Source organism: Leptonychotes weddellii, chromosome 3, assembly GCF_054177405.1.
Source record: "Leptonychotes weddellii isolate Sample4059 chromosome 3, ASM5417740v2, whole genome shotgun sequence".
In the NCBI taxonomy this organism is placed as follows: Eukaryota; Metazoa; Chordata; class Mammalia; order Carnivora; family Phocidae; genus Leptonychotes; species Leptonychotes weddellii.
This window is the reverse complement of record NC_138371.1, coordinates 120,033,088-120,049,683: the sequence shown is the minus strand read 5'-3', so window position 1 is coordinate 120,049,683 and position 16,596 is coordinate 120,033,088. Positions and strand designations below refer to the sequence as shown.

Here is a 16,596-nt window from a genome sequence, read left to right as displayed (position 1 = left end):
AATAAGTAAATAAATAAAATATTGGTAACTTTTAAAAACTCATTTGATTAACCAGATCATCATCTTGGACAATGGTCAAAAGTTTTTAATGTTCACCATAGTCTCAAAAAATTTAAATATAAATGACACTATTTATCTTTGTGTTTTATGAGTTAGAAAATATTATGTTTAATTATCATTAAAAGTAGTTTTTATCATAACTGAAACATGCTCAAATTAGTGACATGTGGAGAAAATCTCTGTCAAACCATTAAAACTTGACCACAAATACCCATTCATATTATTCATATATTGTTAAGTAAAGACCTTGACCTTCAAAAGATGTATCTGTGGGGATCACTGGGTCTCTGATTTCAGTTGCAAAATTTCTAGCTTGCAATAAACATTGCCATTAGAATGGTAATACCAGAAGTTTTATGTGAGGTACTTGATTTTGTGAAGCAACAATAAGAAAAAAAAAGACAAGTATGTATTTTATAAGAAAATTAACCATTTTAGCATAAAAAATAAAAAATATTAGCAGAATTTCATAGATATAAAAATACCTACAACTAACATGTGCCTCACACATATGATATACCGTGTAGGCACCCAGTCAATCCCATAATAAAACAAAAACCTCAAGCACAATCCATTATTGTGTTAGACTACGCTATTACTATTACTGTGTAAATTGTTTTGAAATGAGTAGGCAAAAAAAAAAAAAATAGTTCACATAAACCTCTACCTAAATACTTTTCTTAAAAATGAACTAAATATGAGAAGGGTGTGTGTGTGGGGGGGTGTATAATAAAAGGAAGGCAATCTATCCTTTTTAAAAGTCTATCTAGGGATCATTATGCTTAGGGCTTTACAAATACTTCTATTTTACAATCTTTATGACAACTTTGAGTAGTTAATACTCCAGGAAGGGGAATCATGTGGAAAGGAGGCATCAGAGAGAGACTCTAAGCGTCCCAAACAGGGACTCAAGAGCTCAAAGGTGAGTCAGACTCCACAGCGTTTGATTCCTCTACTCCGCGCCCTAAGCACCTAATTGTCCCATGAATATGATTTAGCCTCTTTGTTGTTCATGTAGCAATTCTGTGACTTTTGATGTCAACAGATGTACTGTGGTTTTAATTTTCAAATCTGTGAAATGTAATTTCAGTTCAGGGTTCCTCTTCAAAATACAACCCAAGACAATACAAAAATGTAGTATAAAAAAATGAATAATTAAACGAATTTAGCCAATTTATGAAGTTTAAGCCCAAACTGCTTGGTTACAAGGTTTGTGTTTTTTTTCCTATATTATTACCGAAATACTTGACTCAGTTTTCCAGTTAAGTTTATATATATATATATGTTCATGTACATATATCTGCAAATTGCAGTTTTTAACTACCATAGTTCTACCAGGGAGCATGTACCTGCTTCTTTCTTTTGACCTTTTCCTTGCATATTTTTCCCTTTGCTTGGATCTATCCCATCATCTGTAGTTAAGCCTGTAGTATACAAGTCTTTCTCTTTCTTTATTTCATCTAGCCTTATTCCCCCTTTCCCAGCTCCATGCCAGAACCCTCACCCCCAGTCCAAGTTAGCACATATCCTACTCTTACCTATAGCACTTGCTACAGCAGCATCATTTCATTAGCAATATTCTCACTGCTGGAAGTCAGGCTCAGCTGTGAAGGAGGATTTGTTTAGGTATAACGGCATCAATATTGAAAAGATATTTTCGATATCTTTTGAAAAGAACCAAAATCAAATGCAAGTCTCTCTTTAATCCATTGGATCTTTACAGATTAAAAATGAAGTTCAAGTGCACTTCTTTTCTCTCACTAATGCATCCAACAAGATCCTTTTATGCTTTAAGGAGTACCATTTTCACTTTCATAAAGAATTTTCAAATCTATTAGCTGCTCAGATCTGATAGTTTGCTCCTTTCTGCAGATCAGGCTAAGCAAACTCCCACGGCAGCAAGCCACCAGGAATTCCAGTTACAGAAGATTGCCATATTCCTTCACAAAAAGGGCCTGGAAAGTCCTAGCACACCTTATTCCTCTTAACCATCCCTAACCCTCAGGAAAGGACAAAGGTTAAATAAAAATGTCTGGCATGGTAGATTTTTTTAATGAAATAAAAAATGTATACTCATATTATGGATAAGCTACATTTTAAAGTATGTCCTGCCTTCTTTTCTCAGGTATAAAAATATTTCAAGGCAATTTCAGTAAACTGGATTTCAAGAAACTCCTAAAACATTTTTTTGTGAGTTGTTTTCATTTTGTCTGAATTTTAATGTGTATTTCAAACACATTGCTATACCAGAGTATATAGGTTTGGCTGTCATTTCATAGTTGTCAAAGGGAAATTCTTATTTTAAATCTCTACATCATCATTAAAAAGTTCTAATAATAAAAGGCCTAAATTTTAAGTCCTCTGGGACATCGAAGTATCTCATTTACTATGTTGTTGAAGCTCTGGCAGCATGTTGCAAAACTGGTATGTAATAGACAAAGAGGGGAAGAACAAAACTGGACACAGTTACCTGGTTGTTGAGAGTACAAGATTATAAAATAATTTGTTTAAAACTAGTGGGCTATTTTAATAAGTGAACCAAGAAAGGGTGGGGGAGCTCCTAGATGTATCTATTTTAGGACACATCTTATCATTGACCCCTTTTCCTCCTTAAGTAAATGTATTCCTCCTCATACATAGCTCAGAGCATTGTTACAACATCCTTGGGAAAGCAGTCATTTTAAAATGGAGTTAAAAGTCCACACTGCAGCCTTGAAATGTGGTTGAGTCGTGTGATGACCTTGGAGACTTAGCTCCAATTGTGCAAAGTCTCACAAAGTGGACCTAGCGTAGCTTAGAAAATACAAAACCCCTGAATTCTTTTTTATTCTACTAAATATTTTTACTTGTTATGGACTCCTTGAGCAAGTGTTGGCATTGGTAAAAGGGCAACGGGCATTAGCCTAATGGTCTGAAGTTTGATAGCCAAAAATAAACATAAGGGGAAAAAAATCATGACTTTCAGATGCATGACTTTGAGACTTGGCCCAGGCTGAATTCAAGTTTACCTTTGCACTATAAAAAAAAAAAAAAAAAGTTTGCTAGGCAAATGGGTAAATGGTAGAGTTTATCTTACTTAATAATGAATGTCAAAGTATCCAAGATCATTGAGGCTCAAAATCATTTATTCATGAATAATGAAAGCATGGCAAACACATATAAAAATTACCTAATTTTCATAACCTGATCCTTTTCTTTTACCTATGAGTTGTGTTGGTGTATTTTTAAAGTTACAAAAGTTTTAAAAAGTTACAAACTTATAAAAACTTACAAAACTTTTAGAAAAGTTGTGATTAAATATATATAGAGAGAGAGAGGAGTATGTGTCTATTTATTTTGATAATTAAATTCAGTTGACAGTTCTCAACTGGAGATCATTAACTGGGAAGCATTTGGAAATGTATGAGCGCACTTTTAGTTTCTCAATGACAGAAGGCAGATGCCCAGCAGAGAGCTACCGACATTCAGTGCCAGGAGCTAAGAATACGAAACATCCCGCTAAGTAGGGGACTCCCTGAACAACCATGAAATGCCAGTGGCGCTGTCACCCTTGAGAAACACAAGGGACCAAACCATTACAAGTAAATGAAGTGTTTGTTGTGAAGAAGTACAGAGGCAGAGTGGACTGTGGAACTGCACAGTTAGAGCTCAAATCCAATTTCTGGCTGTATGACCAAGGCCATGTTAATTAAGTGGTCTAAGACTCAGTTGCCCCACCTGTAAAATGGGCATACTAGTATAAGTGCCTCACAGAATTTTGTTGTAAGGATTAAACAAGTTAAAATATATAAAGTGCTTGGCATATGGTAAGCTCTCAGTGTTGGCTACTGCTATTACAAAGTCACTCAAGTCCTTCATTTTACGTTAATTGGAGTGGGTGAGAGGATGTAGAAATATATTTTTTAAAACCCGAGGCTTCTAAATTTAAAAATCTTCAGTCTGGAATCCATTATGTGTCCAAAGGTATTTCTTATTGATGACAACCATCATGTAAGCATGCTCTCCATCATTAAATGTATTCAGCTGAAGCAGGAGGAGAAGGTTGAGTGGGAGCAGGAAGCATTCCCAGGTTAAAGAAAATTTGTGTGGGCTGCAAAAAAGGAAAGTGTAAGGTGGACACTTTACAGGGTGAAGGGATGCACAGGAGATCTCAGCAAATTATAATGGTGAGGTTGCACAGTGGTGAATACAGCTGATGAGATACAACCGAGGAGAGATTATTACTAACCTAAGACCGTGACGAAAAACCAAGTCCAGATGACAATCAAGTTGGAGAACATTTGTGGAACACTGTGCACTTCCATGGGGTCTGTAAGCCTTGAGCCTATCAGTGCCGACTGGGAACATTCTGAATAGTTAAATGCTTCTTTCTGTAAGAGAGGAGGCTCCCCGCTCTGCAGTGAAATCGTGGGTTCGTTGTTTGCACATAGAAGGCCTTGTTTGTGTAACTCATTTTTAAATATAATTCAGTCTTTTGAAACCCATAAAGGAAAAGCCAATGAGAACAGTTTTACTTCTATTAAGAATTTAAAAGCCCAAAAGTGAATACTGAATTAATCTTAGTGTTTTATATATTTGAAAAACAACAACTCAATCCAAACAAGAATGAGGTTAGTGCCTGTGGGAAGAATAGAATAGTTCATCACAGGTGGATGGGACGCATTTTCCGTAAGTACAAATTAAGCAGCCTGAAACAAAAGGAACGAAAAAGATAAAAGAACACCGGTCGCCCTTCCAATTTTTTAAAGTTCTGTCAACTGTCAGATGTTTTATGTGATGATTCAAATGATCAAATACTTTCATCACAAATAGATTTTAGTAATATCACCATTAGTAGACATCCAAAAATAGCAGTGATAGTACTATGTTGATTCATTCTCTTTCAAAGACTGAGTCACAAAGGACAACATCTAGTGAATTGGATATGATGACAGCCATCCTATTCCCCCATCTGTCTCTCTTGGCCCCTCTCACCCACCAAACCTTTGCATCACTCAAGATTCAATATCTTCTATTACGTTCTTTAGCTATACACTTGCATGAGGCACACACACTTTCTGGACACTTTCTTAAAGTCATCTTACTGGCTTTGTGGTGATTGTTTCTCAAAACTTTGTCTCCAGCATTGGCCCCTTGCTTACGCTCCAGTCATCATAGTTCCAAGAACTCTTAGAAATACCACTTAAGTACAAAAATTCTATCCTAACACGTACACGTTTCCTTCTTACACCTCACATCCAATCAACAAATCTGGTCTATTTTCAGAATATATCCAGAGTCTGATTCCTTCTCTTTGCCTCCGACCTGGCCCACAACACCATCAACTCTTCCCGGATTATTGTAGCCCCCTCCCTGGTGTCCACCTGCACCCTTGACCCACCTCACCCTTCTGAACACAACAGCCACAGCGGTGCTTTTAAAACGAAAGCCACCTCCTAACTCAACTCTGCACAGAATCCTCCAGGGGCATCCCATTTCCTGCAGAATAAAGGCATAAATTTCTTATGCTCTGTAAGGTCCTACCCGATGAGACCTTGACCTTGTCTCTTCCTCTGCGTTTCCTTGTTCACTCTCCTCGTCGTTCCCTCTGGCTGGAATGCACAGCCCCAGACACCTGCATGACACAACCTCCTGTCCTGGAGGTCTTCACCTAAACGAGTTCTCAGTGAGGACTTTTCTGAGTCCTTGAGTGCCCTTCCCCACTTTACTGTTCTCCGCAACACTTATCATTGGCATGAACTGCAGTTTACTTATTTATTGTTTATTTTGTGTCTCTCCACACTGGAAATGTGGGGGCAAGGATCTTTGTTTTGTTCACGGATAAATTCGCAGTGTCTAGAACAAGGCCTAGCACACAAACATCATTAAATGAATATTTCTTGAATAAATCCAAAAATCTCCAACTCTTTAAAACCAGCTTCTAATAAGGACTACCCTATTTTTCCTAAAAGTCCAGTTTTCTCCTGCTAAAAATCCATCTAGACTCAGAATTCTGCAATAATCTTCGTCGTCTGACTAGTTGCTAAATCCTTTCAATTCCACAATGTTATTGGACTCTGTCCCCCTCCTTTTTATTTCTGCTGCTACCACCCTCATTAATGACAGCAGAGGTTGGAATCAGAAGACTTGGGTTTGAATTCCATCTCCACCATTCCCCAGTTAAAAGATTTGGGCAAGTTCATTTGGGGTGGGGTGGGGAAGAACGTCTCAGTTCTTCATTGGTCAAGTCATACCTATTTTACAGGGTGGTTATGAGTATTAAATAAGATAATGTGTCTAAAGCAAGTAATTGTACCATATTATCTCTGTGGAACTTGGGAAACAAAACAGATGAACACATGGCGGGGGGGGAAGAAAGAGAAGGAAGCAAACCATAAGAGACTCTTAACTATAACAAACTGAGAGGTGATGGAGGGAGGTGGGCAGAGGATGGACTAGGTGGGGGATGGGCATTAAGGAAGGCACTTGTTATGATGAGCCCTGGGTGATGAATGTAAGTGATAAATCACTGACTTCTACTCCTGAAACCAATACTACACTACATGTTAACTGACTAGAATTTAAATAAAAATTTGGCAGAAAAAAAATAATTAGAGCATTTATTTGTGCCTGACCCATAGTAAGTGATTAATCTATTCCCTCGTGCCTGATCCATGGCAATAGATTTCTAACTCATATCCCTTCTCCTTGTCTGATTCCTTTTTAATACTTCATGTCATTACTACCAAAAATGTTTTCCATAAGTATTGCTTTGATCATGCTACTCAACATGTTACTCGACAACTTTCAAAATCTTCTTACAGATAAAGGAAATTATAATTTGAGTGCCTGCTGTGCCTCAGATACTCTTATACATGTTTCATAATTTGATAATTTAATAAAGCCGAACCAATTCATCTAGCACTCAAAGCTTACCCAAATCTGCCTCTCTTCTTCTTAGCCACTGTGGTTAATTTTATATGTCAGCTTGGCTAGCACAGTACCCAGGTATTTGATAAGTACCAGTCTAGATGTCTCTCGCTCTTCCTCTTCCTTCCTCCCTCCCTCCACACACACATCCTATTGGTTCTGTTCTTTGGAAAATCTCAATACACTAGCCGTATGAAGACCTATCAGGACTTGTCCTATATATTCCATCTCCTCCCTAATTTGTAACCACTCTAGCCAGGAGTATTTAATTTTTTACTATAGATTCCTTGAGTTTTTCAAAAACCCTTCTTATTGCAGCAATTTGTATTTGTAGTAATTTCCTTACAAAGAAGCATGCTATCCCACTTCTGCCACTGAGTTACCTAGTGGAAGTTACTTAACATCTCTGAGCCTCTATTACATCATGGTAAAATAAGGATAGTAATTTTCTTACTGAATTGCTGTATAGGAAATGTATACGCTCATTGTGAAATACATAGCATAGAGTGAAAATTGCATTTAATTCCACTAATCTCCAGGAAGCTTATGTGGAAATGAGCTATATTATGTCCTGGCAGGCTCAGGAATGAAGACAGATCTTCAGGGTTAGGTGGTAATTGATAATCTCAGAGCATAACTGATCTGTGGTTCTAAGATTGAGCACACAAGGTGGTAAGTGTGTAAGGCAGACCTACAACCAAAAGATCAACAACCGAAGGCAAAGACCTGATTTAGGGCACCCACCCACCTTGGAGAGTGTAAGCAATCACCAATATTTCAAGTAGGAGAAATGCTCAGCTCAGGGAGTTCCAACTATTTTCCTTCGGCAAGTAAACCCCAGAACTTTAGCAGGTCTTTATACAGACACTCAGAATTAATTCCATCATGTAGATTCCCTTGCATCTGAGTGTTCCGGGTCTTAGGGTGGGGGCAGAGCAATGTATGCAACCAGAGCGTTGTAGCTTTAAAGGGAAAGAACATGTTTTTCTCCCCCCCCCCTTTTTTTTCATGTTGCTGCTGAATATAATTAGACATCTTGGATTGTGATGACAAGGACCACACCCTAGGATAGCAGAGCAATAAGAGTAAAAGTCTCTGGGGTTCTTGGGTGGCTCAGTTGGTTAAGCATCTGCCTTCAGCTTAGGTCATGATCCCAGGGTCCTGGGATCAAACCCCATGTCAGGCTCCCTGCTTAGCAGGGAATCTGCTTTCTCCATCTCTCTCTGCCTACCACCCTCCACCCCCAGCTTATGCTCTTGCTCTCTCTCTCTCTCAAATAAATAAATAAAATCTTAAAAAAAAAAAAAAGGATAAAAGCCTGGGTCTTGATCATTGTAAAGTTACCATATTGGCCTTGAACTGCCTAAACTTATACTTTAATGTTGTTTGGTGTTAGGACAGCCAAACTAATATATAGCAGATTATAGGAAAGTCTGTTAATCAAACAGTAAGATTTTTCAGATACAGCTTAGGTACAAAGGACATACTAAACCTATACACCCAATCTGTGCTTTCCCTGGGAGGTTCCAGTCTTGGCTCCAAGTTGTGGCCTGAACATGACTCCCTTACCTGACGGCCACAACTGCTGAGCGCTGTCGCAGTCAGAGCTCTCAGGACTGAACTCCCTTCTGTGGCTTGCTCGGGGCTGTGAGAGCCACTTCTGCCCTCCTTGACCCTCTCCTAGGCAAACTTGATTATGTGTTGGCATGTAGTCACAGTCATTAGCTTCGTTCCTGGAATTCTCTCCTGGCTTCCGGTGGAAATTAAGAACTGGAGACTTAGACTTTCGGAGACCAGTGTAGGGAACGAGGAATAGCCTGTCTAGCCCTAGAAGCCATTGAGATCCTCACTGAAAACTTCGCAGGTCTTTGTCCAGTGAGTATGAGCTTTAGCCTGAGACCAGCATTGAAGAAATTCGCTCTCCAAAAATGGAGAACTCCTAAATCATTAGATATCTTGAAACTCATTCTGGGTTCTATATACACCTTGCAGATTTTCTCCGTACTGCAATAACTCCAAAACTGATAAATATATTCTATTTCTGCCTCTCATTTTTTGAGTTTTTTTCCTGTGATAAAATATCCATACCATAAATATACTCTTGTGACCATTTTTAAGTGTACAATTCAGCGGCATTAACTACATTCTCACCACTGTGCCACTGTCACCACCGTCCCTCATCCCAAACTCAAATGCTGTATGTAGGAGACACTAATTCCCCATTACTCCCTCCTCCCAGCCCTTGGTAACCACTCTTCTACTTTCTGTCTCTATGAATTTGCCTATTCCAGGTACTACATATAAGTATGAGGCACAGAATCATACAATATTTGTCCTTTAGTGACTGGCTTATTTCACTTAGCATGATGTCTTCTAGGTTTATCCACACTGTAGCATGTGTCAGAATTCCATTTCCTTGTAATGCTGAATAATAGTCCATTGCATGTATATACATTTTGTTCATCCATTCATCCATTGATGGATACTTGGATTCCTTCCATATTTTGGCTGCAGAGAAACCTTGCAGCTATGAACATGGGTGTATGAACATCTATTCAAGTCTCTACTTTCCATTTTTTGGGGTATATACCTAAAAGTGGAATTGCTGGATTATATAGTAATTCTATGTTTGATTTTTTTTTTGAAAGACACCATACTGTTTTCCACAGCAGCTGCACCATTTACCTTCCCATCAGCAATAAATAAGGATTCCAATATCTCTACATCCATGCCAATAGTTGTTATTTTCTGCTTTTTTTCCCCTTATGATAGCTCTCCTATTGGGTGTGAAGTGGTATCTGTCTCTCATTTTTAATGTCCTCGATTAATTAGAATTTTAGAAGCTCCTACCAGTCAGTGCTAGTGTGAATCTTCTAGCGTTGACTGTATTCTTTGATAAAGTGCTTAAAGGAGGAGTTAGATATGGAATGGACTTGTCAGCTTTGCACAGTGGCAGTATCGTAGCCAATGAGGTTTATCCGAGGCGCAATTATTGCTAATTGGAATGGACTTGTCTGCTAGTTGTCACACCTCATTCCTCAAAAGCTCCTTCCCCAATTTTCAGTCAAACTACTTCTGCCTCTGATTTCATCAGGTTTACATAGTGCATGTCTGAGTAAGATTTTGCTTGATAGGAGTTCTTTGGCTTAAAAGAAAAGTTTGAAACCTTTCAGCCTACTTCATGCTTTCTAAGGTTCAAAGAGCTTAAGTGACTTTTCCAAGGTCTTTCAGCCAGGTATTGGCAAAGGTAAGATTTGAACAAAAAGGTATCCAATGAGACAGAGTATGCCTAGTAGCCATCATGGCAGGCAAGCATCCTTTCAATTATGCATTCACTTCTTCAACATACATTACACACACAATTTAACTGCAAAACAGAATTCACTTACAAAATAAACCTGCCTTTGTCTTTCTCTCCTATCAGTTTGACAAGGAGAGTGGTAAGGGAGCAGAGGAATGAAACATGCTCTGGTGAATACCATCATCTTAGTAGACAAGAAACCAATGATAGCAACAAAATTTCATCCCTTCCAAGAGGATTACACGTGAGACACAGTTATGTTGGAGGAGTAGGGGCAGAGTCAGTTGTTTCTACAGAAGAAATATATCACAGTCAAAATTTAAAAATAGTTACGGAATTAAAAATATTTCTGTGAAATATACTGCATTAACACCAGAGGCGACACAAAGTAAAAGAGAGTGGCATTGGCCACGCTTAGAAGAAGCTTATGATATAATAAAGGGCTAAAAGAAGTGTCCACATACCACGAGCAGGGTAATACAAATACTTGAAAGACTTGGGTAAGATAACAGAGCTGGAAATTTTTTTGGAGATTTACAAAAGAGAAAGATCACATTTGGCTGGGGAAAATCCAGAATGGCTTTGTAAAGAACTTTGTAAAAGAGGATGGAAAGGAAAAATGCCGGGGCATATGCTCTGAAAGGTGGGGAGATGTTCAGCAGGTAGAAGGGGACTCGAGGGAGAGAAAGCCAATTCAAGCAGCAGAAGGGATGTGCAAAGACACTAATGAGGACAATCGCAAGTCGTATTCCAGAATTTTGACTTTAGGTAGAGCATAGGCTCTCTGTAGGGTAGTTGCAGATTGCAGCATCTAAAAAGATGAGTTGGGAACATGTTGAAGGAATTGCCTGGTATAGCAGGCTACGAAACTTATGCTCTACTAACTGGAAAGGTAAGGAAGAGTCATCAAAGACTTATCAGAACACTGGGATTGAGGGACAAGTTATATGGACTAGCAATTTCTCTGTGCCTCAGGTTGTCATATGCAAAATGAAGGGGATGTGTTACAGGCACTGCTTTTGGAAGATTTCCCTCCCTTCAAATGTCCTATTTCAGAGAGGACAAGGGCAAAAATTATGGCTGAATCAATGAGGCAACTTGGTGCAAGAAACTTAAATATTTGTGCATTGGAATAGGTACAGAATGGATTGGCACTAGGGTTATATTTAGGACTTTATTACACAGCCTAGGTAAAAAGTTAAGACCCATAACCGGGACAATCATGAGATAGCACACACACTAGAAAAGCACACTGAAAAGAGGTACGGACTTTGCAACAAATGGAAGGGAAGAAGAAGGAGGAGGAAGAGGAGAAGAAGAAGGAGGAGGAGAAAGAGGACGAGAAAGAGGAGGAGGGGGAGGAGGGGGAGGATGAGGAAAAGAGTGGGGAAGGGAGAGGGGAGGAGGACAAAAGGACAGCACAGAAAAGCATGACTGAGGATAGCATAGATAAGCACGACAGAGCTTGGAGTAATTGGTAATTGGGAGAATGACGGTCCTATTAACAGAAGTAGTATAAGTTACGAGGAGGAGCCAGTTTGGAGCTGTGTAGTGGAAGGTTATGGATTTGGTTCAGGGCCTATTGATTTTATGGTATCAGTGGCCATCTGGGTCAAGTTATCCAGCAGGCAGTTGAATTAGCTTGAAGCTGGGGCTACATTCCTAGGAACCACGTGCAGTGGTGAGAATTAAATTCGTAGATAAGAGATGGGGACAGCAGGAACTCCAGAGGGAGTCCTTAGAGGTGAAGCCTTGGAGGGCGCCTGGGTGGCTCAGTTGGTTAAGAGGTGAAGCCTTGGGAGATCATCATGTTTAAGAAAAACCTAGAGAAGATGAGGCATGATTAGTTTGATTAGAAGGGTAAGTAGAAGGAAATCCTATTGTGCTTTGGAAATCCAGGGGTGCCAGATAATATATATTGGCTCCTCCAGATTCACTCCCCATCCTTCTCCATTCTGCTTTCAGTCCCAGAGACTGCCCCTGTATGGCTCCATGTCTTTGGCTTCAGGATGGGTTTAGTCAAAGGGGAGTCTGCCAGGAGATCCAAAGGAGGGGGGAGAGGAAGAGGTTTCATTGGGGTGGCTCTGACCCTTATCCAAAGGTTGCTCATGGCTCCTCTCAAGCACTTGCTATGCATGATTCTCTCTCCTTACAGGTTCCATAACTTTCCCTTGCCTTGTCCTTTAGGGCCAAAAATGGTAACTGCCCAGCTTCTGCCATATCTGAATTAATCCTATCCATATCGTTCCCTTAACTCTGCCTGCACTTTTATAATTAGTCCCTTATAAACTTTCCTAAGTTATCCTAATTTGAGTGTTTTGTTTTTCTCTTGTCAGGACCCTGATTGATATATATGCTGAACCCTAACATGAACAGTAAGTATTGACTAGCAGCCTGACTGGAAACATCAAGGTTGTCCTAGCCCCAATCAATATCTCTTTTTATTTACTGGAATCAACAGCAAAATTTAATTTCAGCCATAATTCTACCTAGTTCTTGGACTCCTACCCAGATCCTGCTTGCAATTGATTAAAAGGAACCTTTGGTAATCAAACTAAGCTAGGCCTAAAACCAACACCACACTTTTTGACAAAGATGCTGATCTATGCATAAGGAAATTGAGCACACCCACAGATAAGAGAGTAGCTTCCCTGATTCTCGATCCTCTCAAAATGGGCACAACCAGCAGTCTTGGCCGAATGCTGTAAGCTACAAAAGAATCCCTTCTCCTTGGCCACGTGAAAGAAATCCTTAGCGCTGCCCAGAGGTCAGTGGCCATCCATGGTTGGTGGTCCAGCTTCTCAGGTGCCTCTCGACTTTCAGAGCCATACCTTACACTGGATTTCTAGTTTAAAGAAGACTTCGAGGACAAAAATATCCAACTCCAGAAATCTAACCAAATCAATCCTGGGAGCCCATGGAGACAAACGCAAGATTACTTGTCTTTTTCAATGAAAATATTTTAGTGATGGGAATTATAGAGGGAAACTCCTGTAATCCTGGGATAAGGAGGGGCATCGTGAGATTGCTTATGTTTCTGATCCTTGGCCTGTCTCCGCAGAATCTCTAAGGACAGGGTTTTGTGGCCTTGGCAGGGATAAGCTTTTAGGTTTCAGGAGAGAAAGAGGTAGTCTTTGATAGTCAAGGAAGCATGTCTAAGTGGTGAATAAACACAGGGCTGAGGTTTCAAGAGCAGCTGGGGAGGGAATATGGAGCTGTTCCTCATCTTATTATCACAAAGAGACAGACTTCTGAGGCCTCTGAGTATTTCTTTAGTCACTGGTCCCACCTGTAGTACACTTCCTGATGGCGAAAAAACATTGAGAATGAGCCATCTCGAAGACCGCCAAGCTCTTCAGCATCGAAGGGCCAGGGAGGGAAGGGGGAGCAGATTTCTGATGAGTGACAGGTCCTGCTGTCAGGATTCTGCAGCAAGAGTCATAAGGCTGGCAGATGCTGCTAAAAAGGCAAGTCCCTTCCGTTCAAGGCAGTGCTTCTAGCATTTCAGAGCTGAAGTAGGGGTATACTCTGGGGGAGAGCCGTGGCTTAGTGTTGGAGATGAGAGCGGCTTGGCGCGTAAACCTTGACCCCTCAGCTTAACGTGGAAGCTACGGGGAAGGGATTCTGAACGGTGAAATTGGTTTCTGGGGTTGTTTATATTATCTTTAGGCTTGTGGTTCCCATAATTATTGACATTCCAAGTCTCACCTTGAGGCTCTAGGAGTGAGAATGTTATCCTAGCCATTGGCAGTTTGATGGCGATGTTTTAAGTCATTTCTTCTATGCATTTAGTACCTTCAACAGAAATGCAGGCCAAGATTTGCTATAAATAATCCTGATCAGGATAATCAAAAGCTGTAGACATGTGACTTCCTATTTCCCTTTCACTTTGATTTATATCTACTACGTTGTTTGAGATACAGCTACTCTTATTTATTACTACTAATTCCTTGACACCGAATCCTCCTGAACAGTATGTATCATTTTCCTTTTTTCCTGAATGTACATGCATGTTAAAAATCTTTCTTGTAAGTGGAGAAATTTATAGCAAACAGAAAATGCTGCATCAGTTCAAGTTATCAGAGAAATCCTGAAGGAATTGAAGCAAGTACATTTAGCTACGCTGAGCAGCAACAACACAATGATAATTCTGGGGAAGAAGAGGGAAAAGCATGACTGGGAAAATATAGACTGCAATAACAGGACAGTCTCGAAATGATAGCTCTGTGATATGAATGTGATATAAAATTCATTTTTAATAATCAAAGGTCTCATTTGCATAAGTACTTATTAAGTATCAGACACAGTTCTGAGCGCATTGCATACACCATCTGATTTAATCCTCACACCAACACTCTGAGATAGGTTCTGTCATTATTCATATTTGCTGCATGGTGACACTTTGCCCAAGTCACACTGTTTATAAGAAGATCAAGTATTCAAATTTAGGGGCCACCTTGGAGGCTGGTTACTCCAATGCCCACATGAAAAAGATGGCACTTTCAAATTAGAGAAGGCGTGTGTGTGTGTGTGTGTGTGTGTGTAGTTGGTTTTCTTAGAAATGGACAATTTACAAAGATGTGTGTAGAGATTAGGGAAAGTGCCCAGAGCTAGAGGCAGTAAAGTGATCACCTCTCCACCCAAAATGACAGGAGGAGAAGTTGGTGGAACTCTATAAAGGAGAAAGAGTCATGTTATTCTGTAGGGAGACGTTGCCAGCCACATGCTAGGACATGCAGAAGCTAATTGCTAGCATCTTTTCCCAACTCTTTATCAAATGATGTCACACTGGCAGCCATATAGGTTGTAGTGATAATCCTATACTGCAGAAATCAGCAAATACTACGAACAAGAACTCTCCCTCCTCCTCCTTCTTTTCAGAGAGCCAGTTGTTAAACATTTATAAGCATACTGTTGGATACAGCGAACCTGAGGCAATCTCTTAATGTGGGAGCTGAGAAAACTCACACCCAGACCTTGTTTTCAAGATGGAAAAAAACCCAACTCAATAGGGAGCCAGAGAACACTGGAGCCTCTTGATCGGTCTGTTCAAACCACCCTCTGGGGGAGACAGCAGATGGAGGAGAGTGGAGAGGGGAGAGTGGATACCTTCCTATCCATTCTTATCACCCCTGATTTCCCACAGCAATGGAGGTAACTTTGGCTGACAACTGGAAACAGTGGATTTTCTAGTAGGGTCAGCGAATTAGTTCATTTTTTGGTTTGTTTTTATTTCTTATTTTTTTAAACAATAGAAATTGACTCTAAGTTATTTTTTATGTATCTTTATTTTTATTTACTTTTCATATATATTATATGATATATAATATATAGTGATAAATATTATCTTTACTATTATATTATTTAATTTATTAGAAAGTTATCAGATTGCTCAGAAATTCAAGAAAGAACCTAAAGAATGAGGCTCACAAAGGGCAGAACCAGGCAGCTCTGGATTATCTAAGTGGTAGGAAGTAATCAATGATCCCTTCAAAGCATCTCTGTTGAAATAAATCCCATTCCATTTTTTTCTTTTAACAGACCTTAAGTGACCCTGCTCAAGATGAACTGTCCTAGAATAAAATTTGATTGGCCAACTTCAGTCAGTGATTACTCTTGGCAAGAAGACAGGGTTCCTTGACTGACAGTCCCACGGAGACTCTCCTAATAAGGAGCCCGTTATCTCCAACAAGGAATTCAGAGTGCTCTTAAGAACAGGAGGGCGAATGGGTGCTGGGAAGCCAAGTAACAGCAAATGTCCACTTCCATCTGGGACATGACCTTGCTACAGGGCCCCTCCTGAGTTGGGGGTGGGGGGCAGGGACCATTAACGTGGAAGTAATTGAGAATTAATTGTTCTTTAAAAATCTCCAGGCATAACGTCGATAGTTCAGAATGTAACACTATTTGACATTAACAGAGCTCACACTGAAAAATCACAGGTATGTAAATAAATGTTGGAATGAAAATAAATAAGAAACTGAAAGAAAAGCTGAGATATGCTGATGTTTAAGGAAGATCATATGTCACTGTTTTGCCAAACCTGATGAAAAGATAAGTATGTTCCAGCAGCATTCAGAGTAAGTGGAAAATTTACCGTTAAACATAGAGCCAGGGGCGTGGGAAGAATGGGTTTGTAGGGGACTTTGTGGTCCACTTCAGTTGTAAATGAGTGAAGAGAAAATGCTTGACCTTCCCGGCTGTGGCCCTCTCGACCTACATGGTCCTCTCGCTCTTCTCTCTACTTCTCCAAGCTCTGCTGCCTTCAGGACCCAACACACATGTCTTTTCTCTCAGAGCCTTCCGGGACCAGCTCAATCCAGCCC

General features: G+C 39.8%; 1 long non-coding RNA gene and 1 pseudogene across 3 annotated transcripts in view; both read left to right on the top strand.

The window, feature by feature from the left end:
- Window positions 1–16,596, top strand: part of LOC115945056 (uncharacterized) — a 42,507-nt gene that overhangs the window by 13,861 nt on the left and 12,050 nt on the right. The window contains exons 2-4 of one of the 3 annotated variants that reach the window (XR_004079542.2): window positions 12,607–12,645; window positions 15,152–15,424; window positions 15,812–16,212. This is a non-coding gene — a long non-coding RNA (uncharacterized LOC115945056). The remainder of the gene's footprint in view (window positions 1–12,606; window positions 12,646–15,151; window positions 15,425–15,811; window positions 16,213–16,596) is intronic. The other 2 variants (XR_014143743.1, XR_014143744.1) reach the window with 2 other exon arrangements.
- Window positions 9,908–9,975, top strand: LOC115945057 (U4 spliceosomal RNA; annotated as a pseudogene).